This window comes from Lycorma delicatula, chromosome 3 (genome assembly GCF_047948215.1).
Source record: "Lycorma delicatula isolate Av1 chromosome 3, ASM4794821v1, whole genome shotgun sequence".
In the NCBI taxonomy this organism is placed as follows: Eukaryota; Metazoa; Arthropoda; class Insecta; order Hemiptera; family Fulgoridae; genus Lycorma; species Lycorma delicatula.
Genome location: NC_134457.1, coordinates 222,850,551 through 222,870,069, shown reverse-complemented (window position 1 = coordinate 222,870,069; position 19,519 = coordinate 222,850,551). Strand labels below are relative to the sequence as shown.

Below are 19,519 nucleotides of genomic sequence, written 5' to 3'. Positions count from 1 at the left end.
CTCGTCGCAGAATACTCACGCTTCAAACTCTTTCTCAGAATCATCTCGCACTGATTTTCAGCCGGTCTTCCCCAGATTATTTTTACTCCTATCCTCTTTAGCTGCAGGTAACCCTTCTCACGGAACAACATCTGTTTAGGTGTGTCCACGGGCAGTATTACAAAGGACGATGGTTAAACGGACCTATTACCTTTACTAAAAGGTTTCCTTTTAGCACCTTTCTGGATTTCTCCCATTAATATATTTTCTACCCACTTCCTTCTTAATTGGCAGGAATCCGTTACTCAGGTCTGTTATATAGGTCTTGTTACAATGTATAATTAAAGTCGTATCTCTTATAAAGTTGCGGCTATTTTATTAATAACTATGTAAATAATAAAAATCACCTTAAAAATAACTCGAAAAGAGAGTAATTTCTAATTTAAAGTTTCGAAATGGAAATCCTTTTGTGTCAAGAAAGTGAAAATAAGAAAGTAAAAAATTCTTCAATTTCAGCTGATGAAGAATTCAATGAACAATTAAAAATTAATAAATTTATAACAGAACGTTTCACTTTTAATACCTTTAACTTTTCAACGTTTAATTATAATAATTTAACTAAAATTCAATTTATTACTATATAATACGCAACAGGTTTTTGTTATAATTTTAATGAGTTTTCATAATGTGATTTTTTTAACGAAAAATTTCAGTTTTTGTTTTAATTATTGTTATTACTATGCAAAAATGTAATTCATTATCAACCATCAGAAGTTTTCATACGATTACGTCGATGTTCAGAGTTAATGATAGAAATGATTTCAAGCAGAAGTTAAAAAAAAGGAAACAAACAAAATAAAACATTTATTATTAAATAAAAATTAAAAAATAGCTACTTATGTAATTTTTACTTTCAAAGTAAATTTTTTTGTACGTTTATAATTTCAACATAAGTAATCAAAATATATATATAGAAGATCACACACAAGCTTTGAAAAAGTCTTTCTAATCGATTTGGAAAAAATTTATGTTCTAAAACGCTTGTGGCTAATTCTGTAAGAATGAAACATCGTGGAATTATATATGTGATAACCCGAATTCGGATATGTTATTTCATTTCAATTTGCCATTATAACAAAGTAAAATAAATTATACAGTTTGAAACTACATTCCGATTTCATTAGAACAGGATTTAGTTACAAACTATCAGTAATTGTTCGTTTACAACCGCTACGAACCAATCAAAAGCGGTCATGTAGTTACAAGTAACCTAATTGGAGGAGATATAAACTAATCTATGATAAACCACGAATACCGCGTGAGAGCTGATTACAAACTATTCGATTGTGCTGCGATATTAATTTCTGTAATCGTTTATAACAGTTAGAATAGCATCTTTCTAAAACGTTACATATTTAGCTGAAAATATGATTTTCAGCTAAATTTAAATAAAATTTAATTCCTGTTCTAATCTATTTATTTTTTTATAAAGAATAGAAATTATTTCGGCTCATTTCACAGTTCATTTTTTTTTTTAAACCAAGCTTTACAAAATTTACAGGTAAATCTATACCGATTGATAAAAACTACTTAGTGTGAATTCCCTTTGTTGTTATTAATAAATCAATGATATAAGTTAACACAAATTCTACGTTTTTTGGGGGTTATGTGGGCATTAGCCATGGTCACATCGTTTTAAAAACAAAAATAAAAAAAAAATAACACGTACTTCACATATTTCAAGACGTAATACATAACAACCGAATCAGATATTCCAAGGGGCTTTCCGTATAAGCCCGGTAACTAATTTAATGTCTGAAACCGGTATAATGCCGCTACATTACAGAAAAAAAGATCTTAATATTAAGATATGCAGGAAATTTATGCTTATCCTTTGACTGCTTTATACGAGTATGAATACCGCGCAACCTATTCCAAACCAGCCGGAATACTGTATTCTAAATTAGCAACAAAACGCGAAATGGCTTAGCTGGATATATCACGTATAGGGTGTAAAGGGCCCTAACATTAACATAAAACAAAAAGTGAAAAATTAAACGTAAAACACATATTAAAAGAAAATTCATTAAAAAGTCTTGACAATCAATACCATGTAATTTTGAGATCCCTTTGTTGAGGTGAAAAGGCCTTCACGTAAGGAATTCTCGGTAAAATATAACACATGCCGCGTATCATCGTAGAGTTACTGCAAACGCGTTGCTGGCTTCTAAGCAATTATTTTTACTTCTTTGTCATTTTCTAAATCAGCATTAATATTATTTCTTAATCCGTACCTCTTTCTGAGGTTTTCATATATTGTACACTCTTCCACAAGATGCTAAACAGTAAGTGATTTACACATCACTGTAGGTGCATTGGTTTTTTTTTTACGGTTAACAAATATGAATTTGTTATTCGTGTGTGACCGATTCAGAGTCTGGTCACCGCCACTTGTTCCCGGCTAGTCAATTTTTCGCGTATCTCTTTCATTTATATGACGTAATTTTAATTTCATTTAGTTTCGTATTTAATTTTCTCCATTCATTACTCCACGTGTTTCTGATGATATTAGTTAGACCGTTTTTAACATCTTCCACGCGAATAGGGATTATATCCATATTCCCACAAATAGCTGCTTCGTCTGCGCTTTCATTTGCTGAAACACCAGCGTGCCCTGGAATTCATACACATCGCTGTCTGATTCGGTTTAACATATACAGGTAGGATATTTGCGATGACATCCTCAATGTTCTTGTTCCGAAAAAAAGTTAGTGTTCTTCTTGAGTTGGAACATTAGCCCTCTCTCCATTCGCAGAAATGTTTTGTCTTGCGAAGAGGGTTCTGTGTAGCAATGAGTTCTGTCATATAAAGACTGATCATTTCTGGCGATTTCCACAAATGAAATTCTAAATTTACGTGTGCAGAGCATCCAACATAATTTTAAATTTTGAACTATCAGTATAAATTTGACCGACTACTGATGATTGACGAAAATTCCTACTGGATGATCACTCCTGGTTTCTCTTTTATTTTTCCGTAAGAAAGATCCAATCTTGTGCTTACAGTCTGTAAAGGCCATGGAGGTATTTCTCTCGTAGAAATCGCTAATGAATTTGGTAAAACAATTCCGTGTTTCGTTGCTAATTCTCTATATCGTATTCCGGCTGCTCTGGAATACGTAGCGCAATGTTCGTAAAATTGTAATTGATTATTATTAAAGGTTTTATAATTTATAAGAGTAGGGAGAGCCCATATTTACTCCCTATCTTAATAGAAAGATCTCTCTTCTGTAATGTAATGGCATATGCGACTTCAGACGTTAAAATAGTCATCTGGCTAAACGGAAAGCGCCTGTGGCATAGCTGATTCCGTTATTATGTTCGACGTCTAACTTTCTTAATGGTACTTTCTAGCTGATGAATATACGATACACCCGTAATCGAGCTTCGATTGAACCAATGTTTTATATAATCGCAGTAATGTCTCTTTTTCTATGCTCCGGTTTATGTTTGATAAACAGTTAATAATTTTTATAACTCTTGCATTTAACACTCAAGGCCTGTGTAGTCCCCGAGTAAGTAATTTAACACTGTAGTCCCCAAGTAAGGGATTTATCTAATAATATCTAAAAACAGCGCATGTATATTAAATCGGATGGTCATCCAAAGTCAAAACAGGACTAAAATGAGGGATTCTCTTCCCATAGAACTGTACGCAGCATGTTTTCTCTGGTGAAAATTTGAATCGGTTAATCTTTGCAACTTCACTGACTGATTTTATCGCTCGTTGCAATTTATATTTAAATTATGGTTTCACCGTAATTATATTGTTACTGGCATATCCGACTGCCAAATTGTCGACCTAGACGCTTTTGCTGATATCTCCTGGACCGGTTAATATAAGTTTATTAATGGCAATCGAGAACAAGGTACCACACAACGCGATCCTTTTTCTGACGAGTACTTATTACTTGAAAAGTACGGTCGCTCATGTAGCTGCCAAGTAATACTGGTCGTTCGCCATTCGTGTAGTCGATGCATTAATTCCATATCGTACCAAACGTATTCTGCAGATCAAACAAGACTCCAACACTGTGTTTCGTAGCGATGAAACTGTTGTATATAGTATTTTCTAAATTTATAATTTTGTCAGTAACTAAATAGTACTGTCAAAATCGTTCTTGATGCGAGGATAAAAATCCTTACTTTCTAAAATCCAAACGAGTCGTTTATCTTTAATTTTTAGAAGATATTTCTAATAGGACACAGCAGGGAAATAGGACGGTAACTACTGGGATTTTTTCTTTTTTTTTTAAATTGGAATAATATATGCCTTCTTCCACTGCCGCGGGAACATTCAGTCCCACTATATATGAATATGTAATTCTAGCACTCTAAGTTTTGCAACGGTGCTTAGCTGTTTGATCATGACGTAATGCATTTCGTCAGAACCAGATGTTATATTTCCCGTTTTCTCCGAAGCTTTCAAAGTTCGTCTGTTATGAAAGATACGTTGTAGGAAAGGTTCATTTTGGTTCAAAAATTTAGGTGAAATTCTAGTTCTGTTTTTTGATTTTGGAAATATTCGTCATAATTAACCGTTTTACGGCTCCTTCATATTGATCGGTTAATAATTCAGCAATTTCGTACGGAGAATTTATTAAGTCATACTCAGATTGAAGGCAAATTGTTCGAGTAAAGTTTATACACCCGCAGATGGCCTTCACTTTCTTCCAAACAGCTGTCTAAGTCGTATTTCTGCTGATGGATAGCACGTATAGTTGCCAGGATCGTTTTTTATTATTTGTAGTAAGTTTTTTGCATACGTTTTAAGTTTATAAAGTCAATTAAGTTTTCTGATGTTGAAGCTGTCTTAAAAGCGTTATACACTTTTTTCCTTCTTTTAATCCCTTCAATTAATTTGTCATTCCGCCACAGAGCGGGTGGTTTCTTGATTTCCTGCATGTTCTGGGAATATATCTTGATGCCATGTCTAATAGAGCGTTAGTTATAGCCTCAATACCGTTTTCAATAACTCCAGATGTTTTAGGGTGTTTCGTATCAGCAGTGATGCTCGTTCAATCTGCCTTATCCAAAAACAGCTTTTGGAGATGGGATAATTTTATTGAACTTGTAGTTTGCACCGGAAAACGGTCACTTGCGTGAAGATCTTGTAAATCTTTGAAAGAGTATTTTGATGCAATCAATGGGCTTTTAAAAGTTAAATTTATATAGGACGTCGACCCATCTCTGGCATTATTCCCGAGCCGTTATTTAAAATAAAAAAACAGAATTTAAAGGAACTTTTCTAACTTTCTCCCCCAGTTTTATTTTAACTCGAAACATTCTCTGGTGGCTGCAACTTAATCGGTCTCGTAGCTTCCTTTTGAGAGAGGGAGATTTTAATATCGACTCATACGGAGATTCATTTTAATATCATTGTAACTAACGTTGAAGCGAGGTTACTGAAAACTGATCTATCAACACTTGCGGTAGAAACATATGTTTCTACCGCAAGTGTTGTTATAAATAACGTTGATGCGCCTGAGCATATGTTGTTGTTCCTTTAGGTTTACGGCTGTTTACAATTTTTTTAGCTTCAAAATAACTGACCTTCTCTAAGGTTTTGACATCCTGAACAGCAACTGCATCTCTGTAAACAAGACCGTTTTCTTTTTAACATAAATTCTGACCTTTGCAGTTCACACAAACTCAAACTTCATTTCACGTCAAATTCTTCCTGAATCAGGACTCTTCTACCGTTTTGATTTCGGTGAAACGGCTGGTTCTAAACGAGGATGTTTACGTAAACCCTCTGCCACGATAGATCGTTCAACTTGCATGTCGAGTCACTCACATTGTAGCAAGGCTAGCTGCCGAGGTACACCTCCCGCTCAAAAGCTACCGACCCTGGAGGTTCGGTCCGGTACTGCGGTGAAAGCGGCATATGTCCTGGTAGAGAGCGGATCCGCACTCTCTGCACCGATTCCAGGTCCCGCCCTACTCACCGAAGCTTGCAGCCTCCCATGCACCGAAATACATGAGCATCTTCCTACAAGTTTCCATCGCAGGGAACGTGTGGGAAACGGAAGAGTCTCCGTTAAGCCTGGTATAACGTCGACCCTGGCCGCCACACCGCCATCTCTGAAGGTAGTGCAAGCACATATTCAAAATCGTTCTGATTTGTGGATGATCTGCAAATGGCCGAAAAGTCCAGTCCTTATAGTGATCTGAAAATTGAAATCAGGTCAAAAAAAAGTTAATATTTCCGGAGACGACACGCGAATAATCAGCTATGTCTATTATAGTTATGCACAGCTGTTGTCACCCTAGACGTGGGAATTACCTACTACATAGCACTACCATTATCGTTATCGTTATCGCAGTAGTAGTGGTAGATGGTAATAATAGTAGTAGTAGGAGGTAGTAGTGGTAGGTGGTGGTGGTAGAGTAGAAGTAGCAGTAGCAGCAGCAAAGGCTATTTATTAGAGGGTTTTCTTATTACAACATAATGTTTGAAAAATTATTATTCTTTTAAAGACAAATCAAAGAAAATTCGGCAAGGTTTTTACCTCTCTGGATTACAGTTACATATATACTGTAATATTAGCAGTACAGCGATTATATCTTAGATTGAAGGTATATCATATTTAATTAATCTGAAACTTCCGAACGATTGTTTATATACAAAACAAATTAGGATATTGTATTCAGCCTTAAAATGTTTTATTAAAATTTTCTATCCGTTTGGAACTTTATTTCTTCTATGAAATCAGCAATTTACGATAAGATTTTGTACAGATTAGTTATTTACTCATATTTTTCGTCTCTAAGAAAAACAGTAATTTCAAATATTAATATCGTTTTCTTTTACTTTTACGAAGGACATTATGAGTTAAAATTTTAATAATTCAGCAAAGAAACTTATATATTATCTTATATCAGCGTAGCTTACATATATTATATTTATTAAACTTATTCTAAGACTTCAGAAACACGTTATTGAAAATAAAGAGGCTAAATTTAAAGGACGAGAATGAAAATTACATTTTTAGACGGAACGTCTTCAGAATTTTAAATTAATATTCAAGTAAGACGAGAAGAAATATTCTGTTTTCAACGTTGAAATCTACTAGTTTACCTTTTGAGAGTCGTTTCGGATTCCTGTTGTGTGTCCTACAGTCTTGTTTGACATTAGGGAATTGTTTGTATTTATACACTTTTCTCAACGATGTGAAAATATACCAAAGTACTTCCTTACTGCGTTGAAGCAGTACATAGAATTGAAGTAAAATTTTATTATTTACTTTTTTAAACATCATTTTAGATACAACTGTGGCGATTACAGCGGTCTAGATAGGATGGGAAAATTATTAACGAGTTACCCGTGAGGATTTTCCCGTTTGTATACAAAGGTTTGTTATCATTAAAACGACTTATTTTTTAGTAGCAATAACATAAAACACTAATTTTCATCCTTTTCCGTTTCAGAAAATTTAAGTTGATGTTTTTCGGCCGGAAAGTAAAAAATGTGCAATAACTACTCGGATGTAATTTCTCGTGTCATTTTACGGATATCATATGCGAAATCAATATAAGAATAAAGGAAATGGAAATTAATCGTCAAACAAAATATTACAAAATTAAAAAAAAAAAACTCGTAAAAGCGTAATATTTTTTTCTTTATTTATTCGCGGGTGACTTACGGAGAAAAACTTTGTCAGAAACAAATTAAAAATTTTCACTTTTTCTGCATTTGCTCACCGAATTGATGCGAAAACGTTTCGAATCTATTTAGAGAATAACTAATTAAAAAAGAAATAAATATATTAATATGGAAAATATTTCGTAAAATAAAACCTATATTTATCACGGTAGAGTTATTTTTTTATTTCCATAGCGCTTCTGATGAATGTTTGATGTTTTAGTATCCATCTATTATTAAGAAATGCGCTTATTTAATCTTTTTATGATATGGATGATCTGAAGATGAACCTTAATCCGTAAGTCAACAACGATATAGAAATAGATACTAAACCGGGGTACAGAATTTTCGACAAGTCAATCGTTTCCTCTAATGCAGCAATTGAGCTACTAAGTCGGACGACTTATATATTATTAATAATTGATCTTACCGAATCGCGTATTCTTTTTTATTAAATATTCAATTTCAAATTAAACAGAATAAACTGAAAGCGGTGTAACTATCAGAGAAAAATGTACTTTGTATAATATTATAAAATCAACAAAAGAAATTAAAAATCAAAATAACAAATTTATAAAATTAACAAACGGTCACTGAAGCGATTCAAATTCTGGCTTCTGACTTTTCAAAATATGACGCTTTATAACGGAATATTGTATTAACAACAAATACTTAATCGATGAGAATATTTTATAATATTATGAACTCGTAGACGGTTAAATTATATTTGCGATAAAAATTAAAAAAATAGAGGAGCGACAATTACCTTAATTAAAATTAAAAAGGAAAATTACGATTTTTTTAAACTATCTTAAACTGTGAATATTTGGGAATAATTCAGAAAAATGATACTATTTTCATTTATATAATTTAAATTTTAAATAAAACGGAATAAAAAAGAAAAATAACGTAAGCTATGAAAAACTATTTTAATGAGATTAAAATTTTATTTCGTATTGAACAATTCGGTCTGCAATTTCTATTATTTAACTTAAAATTACTCTATACGATAGAATGGAAAAACGATAACCAACCATCATCACTTACTAACAGCAAAATGAGATATATGCTCTGAATAATGCTGTAGTAAAATAATTCATTTTGTATAATTCAAATGTCAACGCATAGCTTAAGAGTTTAAGCGACATTAGCGACGGTAAAAGGGATATCATAAATCGACTACATTTTCATATGAAATCTTCACTTCAATATCCTGATAGTGTTTTTTCACTTAATTAAATATCAGTATGGAAAATCAAGAAAGAGTGTTTGAACTTTTAAAAAAAATTGTTTTTGGCGTTTATTTTACCAGTATATGCCTTCTTATTTACTTTTGTTTTACTTTAATCTTGATAATCTTAACGTACTTGCCGCATCTCATAATCTCAATTACCGGTAAAAACGATTCGGTAGAAAAACATTAGTGAAATATCTTTTCTAAAAGCTTGATTTTTTTAAATAAATCAGTAGATAAATTATTCTGCAACAACAGAATATTTACAACTTTGAAAATTGAACCGACATTAAATCTTGTTTTCTTATGTTAATATGGTATTTTAGTCGCTTTATATTTTTAACGATAAACTTGTTGGTGAAAAACGTTAAAAATTCGAGAGCATTTTATTTTATTCTCTAATTTATTTTTGTTAATTTATAACATTTAATTTTATTATTGAAATTTTTATTCGAAAGACGTGAAAAAAATTAATCATAACTATCCGTTTTTACTCTATTTAAAATTTTCAACCGAAATTTTCAATTTAAAAATATTCTAAAAAAAATAGACTTATCGACTACACTGATCAACATAAAATTTGGAATTGAAAAGTAGATGTTCTACATAGTACTTATATGCTGAATTTGAATATGTATTCCGAAACAACCCGTGACGTATTGTTTTTAAGTTGCAACCCCTTAAATCTATTTGTTCCATCGTTCGTGGAACAAACAAAACAAATAACTTAGTACGTCTGTAGGTTTGCTTATTCACTTCTGATTTATATTGTGATGAATTCTGTAGACCTATATTTGATACGTAACTGTTGAATGATGTCGTTTCATGTTAAGCCAGACATATATAGACATATCAGTGAGTAAAGTAACGAGTATTTCGACGCGATGAAATTTTCTTAAGTATAACTTGTGTTCTTTAGTTGCGGTAGTGGTTTTATCATACGCGTGTTATAAATATTGATTCTTAAGTGAAGTCTAGATTTAGTGAAAGATTTTTTACGACAGAATAAGTTTTATATTATTTTATTGAACATCAAGATTTCTTAAGTTGTGTTTAAGTGTTGTGCGCACGCGTGTAAGTATTGTGGTTATAAATTAAAAGTTAATTTAAGTCTTTCTATAACATTTCAGTTTACTTTCGTTCAATAAAACAATTTGAATTTTACAACGAATAAAAATCGGGCTTGTAAAAATTTTCCAAATATTTTTTGTTACATTTGTGGAGAATTCATCACAAATAATCAACGAAAACCAGTATAGAATCTGCTGAAAACCGCTTAAAAGCATTATTTTCGACCGAGATAAATCCTGAGCTCGACATGTAGCAAGCATCAAGTGCTACATTAAACTAACCCGTTGATTAAAAGGAAAAAAGCATTTGCCTTTTGGTGTACCTTTGATTTGGCGAAAGAATAATAACCAAATTTTGCCGATTTGAATTCAAACAACAAAAGCAGTATGGCATACCCGAATGTTCGTTGAGCTATGAGACCGGTACTTCGTGGTGTCGATCTACCGATTCCCATCGCTCCACCTTCTTGGAACGTAATTTCTCAGATTCAGAAGGCTCAAATTGCCGATGACTTCTCAGTTTCAATAAATATTAATTACATTCCAGAAGAATCAAATACTGAAACCTCACCTCATCGCGCAAGCAGAACCGAGCGACCTAATTCGTGACTTGTATTTGCCGAAACAACGTGCACAACTCCTGGGTTCGCTTCTTAAAAAATGGAATTTATTAAACAAGTTTACTAAAATTTCTTTAGAAGAGACGGTTTAATTTGTTACTCGTGATCGACATTTATTTATAGGCTCATCAAAAAGAAGCTTAAAGGCATTGTCGCATAACTCGAATAAGTTTTCTTCTTTACCGGTAGCGCATGCTCTAGGAACGAAAGAAAATATAAAGTATCAAACATTTTAAAAGCCGTTAAATATGATGAACACTCATGGCGAATCGTCGCTGACCTGAAAGCGATAGGGCTTCTTCTCGGTCTCCACAGTGACTTGTGTTACAGAATAATACTACGCGGTTAAAAACTGGCCAAAAATAAATCGGTTGACCCCAAGAAAGGAAAACGTTGTCGAAGCAGATCGTATTATTTTATCAGATAAAGATATAGACGGCTTTAAATATCTAGCCGAGGTTTTTTCACGATTAACTGAAACCAGATCAAAAGAGGGAATATTCATCGAGCCACAAATAAGAAAATTAATTCGTGAAAATATATTTGACGGCAAACTGAATCCTAAAGAATCAGCAGCATGGAAGTCATTCAAAGATGTCGTTACTATTTTTCTCAGAAACAAAAAAGCTGAAAACCACGATCGACTTAAAAATGAAATCTTAGTGAACTACAAAAATCTAGGCTGCAAAATGTCACTTAAAATTCATTTGTTACATTCTTATTTGGGCTTTATCCCTTTAAACTCGGGTAAAATCAGCGACGAACAAGGAGAAAGTTACCATCAAGATATATTGCAGATGGAACAATCTTATCAAGGCAGATGGGATGAATCTATGATGAGTGACTACTGCTGGAGGATAAAAAGAGTAAGATTACACTGAATACAAAAGGAAAATAAGAAAAAAGAAATTAAAATAAACGTAAACGTCTGCAAAATAAAGGTAAGAATTTTAATTGTAATTATTAATATATTTTTTGTATTCTATTGTTTAAGAAGTTTCTCGATATTTTAAAGGTTTATAACTAAAAAGCTGAGGGTGATAAAGAAGAATTCTAATTCACCTATTTTTATCTCAGTGCCAAATTTTTTTTTTCTTTGAGCTGTGCTATTAATAAACAAGTTTATAATCCTCATCCAGTCTAGGGGGTTTTGGAGCAGTAATTTTTCATCACGGACTTTTTTCAAGAATTAATTATTTTTATTAGAAATACTAATTTTTTTAAATTAAAAATATCATCTTTGTTCGTTTTGATAATCCGAATAAGAAAATGTAATTAAAATAATTAATTACAATAATATTTAAAAGCATACTTTATTATGATCGGAATGAAATGGTTTGAAATGAAACAAATTCTTTTAAGGTAAATGACTATTTACTGGTGCGGAGAACAGAAAATATGTCCCTTACTGAACATGTAACAATGTAAACGGTACAGCTGCTCTTATGGGCTGTTATAAGAAAAGGATTAGCTAATCATTCTCGAAAAAATGTAAGTTTACATTTATTTAATATTAACCAAATATTCGAGAATATGATATTTTTATCATAAACATTAAAATAATGAGAAGAGATTGTTTATTAGAAAGTCAATAAGACACAATTAAAGATTTTTTTTTAAAGTTTGACTGTTTTGAAAAGTTGTCAAACACTACTTTCTGTAGTTTTTTCTTCATTTTTAGGAAGAAAAGTTCCAGTAATGAAATCTAATTACATAATTTAGCATTAAAGCGATCAGTATATGATATACCCTCCCCTGATTTTTCCATTTATTATAAAGCAACTTATTTATCTTAAAATTTATCGGCAAGGATATAATGCGTTTCTAATTGTAACAATTTATATTGTATGAATCCGCAGAAACAGTGTCACGAAACATTTGAAAACATAATATTTTTTTAAGTTAATACGGTAATGTCATTGGAATATTTCATTCTATAAAATATTAACAATAGATAAATTTCAAGGGAAGTACGAATGTAAAGTTTAATAAATGTTTCTTCCGCTGGAAAGTATTAAAATTAGCTTCTTGAGAAGGATTTTGTAGTTTAGATTCTTTGATCTTTTTAATCACGATAAACATTACATTTAAAACAACTAGCCTCAGATTACCGGTTTTGATAAGAAGCCAAACTAATATTTGTAGTGATGTTTTAAGCAGAAACGAAATAAAGCAAGAAATAAAACTGTGCATTATGTCAGATAGTTGGATACATTAAGATATATTTCCGCGCTGGGTAAAGTTTATTTACACCTTTCTTAATCTGCTCAAGACGCGAACTGAAATTTATTCTCTTTTTTTTTTTCATCTTTTCAAATTCATTCGGGTTTTTTCGAATATTTCTTCTGAATTTCTATCTATTATGTTTACTTTTGTCTTCTTTTCTTTATAACCTTCTTACTTCTTGGCTTAGTATCCTGATATTTTCGATATTTTAAATCAATTAAAACAAAAACTTCGTTATTGAAGGTGACCATGAAGTCATCATGCGTCATATTACTAGAGGAGATTACGTATGAAATATGTAAAAAGAAAATTAGAAAAATACTGTGAATAAGAAATCTGAAGGAAGGTACTCATATGAAAAATGAAGAATTTATTTTACATGAAGAAGAATTATATACATCATATTCTCCATTCTCCAGTCAGTTCAGTAAGTAAAAAAGTTGGTGTTTTCTGTTAGCTGGAAGAATCATAATATTACTTTACCAGGTTTATATATATATATATATATATATATATATATATATATATATGTGTGTGTGTGTGTGTGTGTGTACGATTTTCTATATAAGGTAGCTACTTAAATTTATGAAAAGTTTAGGGGGCCAGTTTCAGATGATTACGGTTACATAAATAAGTTGTACACACCTAACACACTGTAAAGAAAAAGTCAACATACAAGACTCAACATCGTATTCCAGACAAATACGAAAGGGAAGCCCGCAGGGCTCCGTTCTCGGTCCCTTGCTGTGGAACCTGTTATTCGACGGATATTTGGACTGACATTCCCTGAAGGGGTCACGGCCCAAGCTTTCGCTGATGACTGTCTCCTGTTAGTTCGTGGTAATTCACGACAGCAACTACAAGACAGAGCGCAGGCGGCTTTGTCAACCGCAGAGGGCTGGATGGACATTCAAAATTTAAGGATTTCTGCGCCCAAGACGAAGTTTATGCTTCTCAAGGGTGCAGACAAATTATCATACAGTCGTAACCCCCGTATTAAGTATAAAGGCTGTGTAATCAGTCGAGTTTGAGTTCATAAGTACCTAGGTGTTTTGTTTGATGTGAATTAGCTGTTTAGGAACCACATTAGGCAAGTAGCAACGGACGCCGTCTCCGTGATGCACAAGCTTAGGAGAATTGCTCGAAAGGATTACGGACTGTCGGGCCGTCATTTGTACATGGTATACGTAGGTGTCTTCGAAAATATGGCCTCTTATGCAGCGTCCGTTTGAGCGCATAGGTTGGATAGAAATCGAGCACTTATTAAAAATTTAAGGAGTGCCCAGAGCAGAGCCTTAATTGTATGTGCTGGTGCTTTTAAAACAACCTCCTACGAGGCTACCACCTTACTGGGAAAGGCTCTCCCAATCGATTTAGTGGTGAAAGTTCGGGCGGCCATGTGGAAATTCCGAAGAGGCAGGGAGGCCGAAGTATATGCGGTTTCGAGCCGGGCCAGTACCGGAGCGTGATCTCAATGCACCGGTTCTAAATTTCAAACAGTTGCCCATCTCCCGCCTTCGAAGGATGCTTTACAGCCTCATGATGGAAGCGTGGCAGCAAGAATGGCACGCTACGACTAAGGAAAGATCCTTGTATAGATTTATACAGGATCTGCGGGGATGGTATGTCTCTCCTTCGTTTTTAAGGGTAATGGGAGCCCGAGTGCTCTCCAACCGTGTAAATTTAAACCGATATTTGTTTCGGTTCCACCTGGCGGCTGATGAACTGTGCGTCTGCGGGGAGGTCCAATCAAATGACCATATGATGTTTGACTGCCTTGCTCTTATGGGAGGGGGGGTCAGAGACCGGGCCACCCTGGAACTTAGAGGTCAAGGGGAAAATTGGCCGCTCATAAACGACGAGTCAGCGTGGAGAGGGCCGCTTTGTCGTGGGAGTTCCTCGATGAGGTTGCGTTGTTCAACCGGAATCGGTAGATTAGTTAAGGGTAAAGTATAATGATTCCTACCGTGCCGCTGCGGGAAGCTAATCCAGAGATAACGGCTGGCCACCTGCCAGATAAAATTCCAAGCGCTTTAAGTGGTGGACAGTTACTAGCTGGTATTCAGCGACCGAGGCGTGACAGGAAATTACTGTCTTTTAATATAATAACAAGGGGTGTGCCTTCCCGGTTTAGTTTTATTGTATGACAAGTGAGCGGTTGGGACACGTAAGCAGGTGTTTTATGGCATCTCGCTTAGTCCGCTCACCCTGTTAGGTAAGCTCACTAGGACCTATTAGATTATCGGTCGTTAAACTGTTTTTGAGGCACAGTAGCCGTTTTTGGCACGGACATTTTGGTCATATGCTCTAGGGCGACCGAATGCGGTGGGGGCGGGAGAAATGCCTGTTAACCAATATTCCAGACGAATTACACAACCAAATAAATCAAATTATTTTATTTAAAAAGCTACACGTTACACGTTAAAAAGCTACGGAAGTATAATTTTAACATAAAATAAAATTATTAAATAAACCTGACCTATTTCATTTTCCTAATGCGTATATCGCAATCTGTTGCAATTCATTTACACGCCTCTGACTTGCCTTGTACAGACTTAGACCGACTAATCCTGAGACGAGTATTTAATTGAATCCCGATCACCAAAGTTCACCGGTATTCGCTGTCAAGTATTCAAATCCGTATAAAAGCAACTAGCTTTTACTAGGATTAGAAGTCAGAACCTTCGACTTGGAAAATCAGCTGTTAACTGATTTGCGACGACGAGAAATCCAGTAGACCAGCTCGTTGGGCTAACGAGAATTAAAATACCAATATATAATAGTTTTATAGAAAAGAAATGAATTATTTGTTGCCATCCGGTTCAGGAAGACACGACGTTGCACTCAAACACACGGGGAATAAATTTTATCTAAATTACCTTAACCGGAAGAAAATAATTTTAAAATTATGAAAATTCTTATAATATTTTTATCAGAATTAGAAAGTTTTTACAAAAAAAAAAATGTTAATCAACAATCAGAAATTTTTCAATCGTTATCGGCATAGATATTAAAAGTGGCATAAGTAATAAAAAAGGGACGAACGAAAATTAATTTCTCGATTTTAGTGGCTGAAAATTGTACGTAAATATACAATTTGTTATGTATTTATAACTTAACAACTTATTGTAAAGTATAGAAATTTGCTTAATTTTCATTTAGCATTTTTCACGTAATTAATAAACCTACAAATGACGACTTTATTTTCAAAAAAATATATATATATTTGTTTTGTAAAGCTGTAAGGTTTAGTTGTGTTTTTGTAAACGGTAAAAAATCTACTTAAATCAGATATTTCAAATTTCTATGTGTTTTTTATTAATGTATATTTTTATTAATCGAATTTTGTTAAGATTATTATACCATTCTATAATGTACGAGTTTGTACAGTGGAACGATGTCGTTTAAAATATAAATCACGGTAATCCTAATTAAATTAAAATTTATTAAAAAATAAAACTAAAACTTCTATTGAGAAAAAATTTACCTTTATGCAGAGTTAAAAAACATTTCCGATGTTAAGTTGTTTATTATTAAGAAAATATTTAGCATTAAAAGAACTTAATGCTGTATTATGTTGAGAAACAATATTAACAAATCTCATCTGTTAAGCGTTATCTTTATGTACAATTTAAAACAAAAAAAAAAAAACGGGAATCTCACCAAAAACAATATTAATATACTTTTGCCGAAATTTTTTCATCAAATTAGAAAACTAATCTTTACCAAAACTCTTAAAAAATGATCTTCTATTTTCAGAATTCGTAAAATGTTTTTAATTTGGTTATACGGTAACTATGAAATCGATTTTTCAAAAAGTACAAACAAAAATCAAGGAAATTAAGTCAAACAATTTATACTTTTTCTGCGTATACATCGGTATTACGCATATCCTTTTTTATGCCAAACATTAGAACTAAGCATATAAAATGTCTAATTCTAAAAGTTTTCTATTTATCAACAGAAATAAATTAACAGAAGTTTTTTTCATTTACAGATCAACACCGTAAAATCTTTGAGTGAATTTAATCGTATATATTGTAACTAGAAAAGTAAGCTTACAACAAAAACTCAGAAAAAGAAACGGTAAATGATAGGACGTACAGAATTAGTACACTTTGTATTTGAATTAATATTTAGGATAAATCTGCAAAAGTGAATAAAAAAGTAGAATATAAACAAATCCCTTTCGGCGCGCCGGAAGACGGAGGTAGACTTCACCGGTGCTAAGTAGGGGATAAAAAATATTTCCACCTTAATGTTAAGAAAAACTTTAAATTTATTCGATACAATATCGGTCGCATGTGAAAAATATTTCACACGTTTAGCACACGACAAGCCCCATTTTCTTACAATTCCAGCAATATTGTGGGCATCCCTTGCCGTAAGTGTTGCTCATATCAACAATTGTTTCAAACAAATGTTTTAGGTAATGTTTAGAAAACTAACGACCACTTTAAACCGATTCGACACTGTGCCTATTAAGGGAGGTACGATTTTCTTTGTCTTCGAAACTCCATTTTTCCTCCCCTTGGGCAAATGGTTTGCGATATCAAAAAACTTTACTAATATAAGTTTTAGGCTCTTATTCAAATGTTTTTGAATTCAAACGAATTCGATGTTTTACTGAATAAGAAAGTTATAGCGATATTTTGTTTTTTTCGAAAAAGCCCCCCCCTACACTACACTATTTCTACCCCGATGGTCCGATTTTGCCCATTAATGAACTCGACCGAGATTTTGGGTGATTGTATTTTATGTATCAATTTGAAAGTGAGTGGCGCGAAATTACGGCAGTTATCGTATCCACAAACAAGTAAAAAAAAAAATATATATATATATATATATTTTGAACTGACAGTGGTTTTGGGATCTGAGGAATGTGAAACGCGAAGATATTTCGAAATTTTCCGGAAGTCGAATCACGGTACTTTTTACAATAGGTAGCTTTCTTATGAAATCTACCTAAAATAGTACAACCTAACAATATTTTGAAGTATTGTATGTACTAAATATTTTCAAATTAAAAAGTTTACGAATAATCAATAAAACGAGAAAAAGAATAACTTTAAAAACCTGTTTGAATTTCAATATAGAAATAAAAATATTAAATTATGCGCGATGAAATTTAAGTATTATTTGAAAACAAATAAAAGTAATTAATACCGTTCGTAACAAAAACTATGCTCTCTTTTGTTTTAAAAAATAAACCGTTAACTTTTATGGCAAATTTTAAACGATAAAGGCTATAAACAAGAAAATACCATAACCTTAATAATTAACAAAGGATTATCGCGCTCATTACATTGAAATATAATCCATATTTCCATCTCGTCGCCACCATTACTACTTGAATTTGAAATAGAAGAGGTACTTTACGAGACAAGAGTACAAGTGCCCGTTGTCTCGTAATTCATAATGTTCCTCACACTACCCTTATATGCGCTATAATTCAGTGGAGGTCAAAACAGTAGAAAAAAATCAGACTATGAATCCCAGAGGAGGCATAGTTTACGTGTAAAAGGATGTATGTAGCTTTCCCTCTACTTAAAATAAAAAAGAAACCACAAAAATTATATACTCTCTCGTTTTCATTGTTTCACATTTTTATTATTAATCAGCTTTTGTTTTCTTTTTGTTTATTGTTATTCATTATTCATCTTGTAACGGTTAATGTAATAAATTAATAAATAAATTTTGTAATAAATTAACGATATAAAACCAAAATAATAATATTTTTTTCGATTTACCTCCACCACCCTTTATAGGGAATTCTTACCACCGTAAACATGACGAAGGAGCCAGGCAGCCAAAATAGGGGACGATGTAAGCACAGTAGAACAGAAACAAGAACCTTAGTATGCTACGTAAGAGCCGAAAGTCTAGACTCAAAATTAAAAAATAAGAAAAATATTTATCGAAAGATATATAATATACCCTAATATACGAGTATATTAGCAAAAATTTAGTTATTTGGTTAAGCAAAGATTTAGAAATCAACTCGTTGACTGCAAAACTTACCCTGAAGCAGACATTGATAGCGACCATAATTTGGTGATAATGAAATGTAGATTGGGGTTTAAAAACCTGAAGAAAAGGTGTCAGATGAATCGGTGGAATTTAGAGAAGCTTGAGGAAGAGGAGGTAAAGAAGATTTTTGAGGAGGACATCGCAAGAGGTCTGAGTAAAAAAGATAAGGTAGAAAATGTAGAAGAAGAATGGGAGAATGTTAAAAAGGAAATTCTTAAATCAGCAGAAGCAAACTTAGGCGGAATAAAGAGAACCGGTAGAAAACCTTGGGTTTCAGACGATATATTGCAGCTGATGGATGAACGTAGAAAATATAAGAATGCTAGTGATGAAGAAAGTAAAAGGAACTATCGGAAATTAAGAAATGCTATAAACAGGAAGTGCAAACTGGTGAAAGAAGAGTGGATTAAAGAAAAGTGTTCAGAAGTGGAAAGAGAAATGAACATTGGTAAAATAGACGGAGCATACAGGAAAGTTAAGGAAAATTTTGGGGTACATAAATTAAAATCTAATAATGTGTTAAACAAAGATGGTACACCAATATATAATACGAAAGGTAAAGTCGATAGATGGGTGGAATATATTGAAGAGTTATACGGAGGAAATGAATTAGAAAATGGTGTTATAGAGGAAGAAGAGGAAGTTGAGGAGGATGA

General features: G+C 32.8%; 1 protein-coding gene across 2 annotated transcripts in view; it reads right to left on the bottom strand.

Moving 5' to 3' along the window:
* The window catches only part of LOC142322469 (uncharacterized), a 343,373-nt gene that overhangs the window by 256,693 nt on the left and 67,161 nt on the right, over nt 1–19,519 (bottom strand). The gene's annotated exons all lie outside the window — the stretch shown is intronic.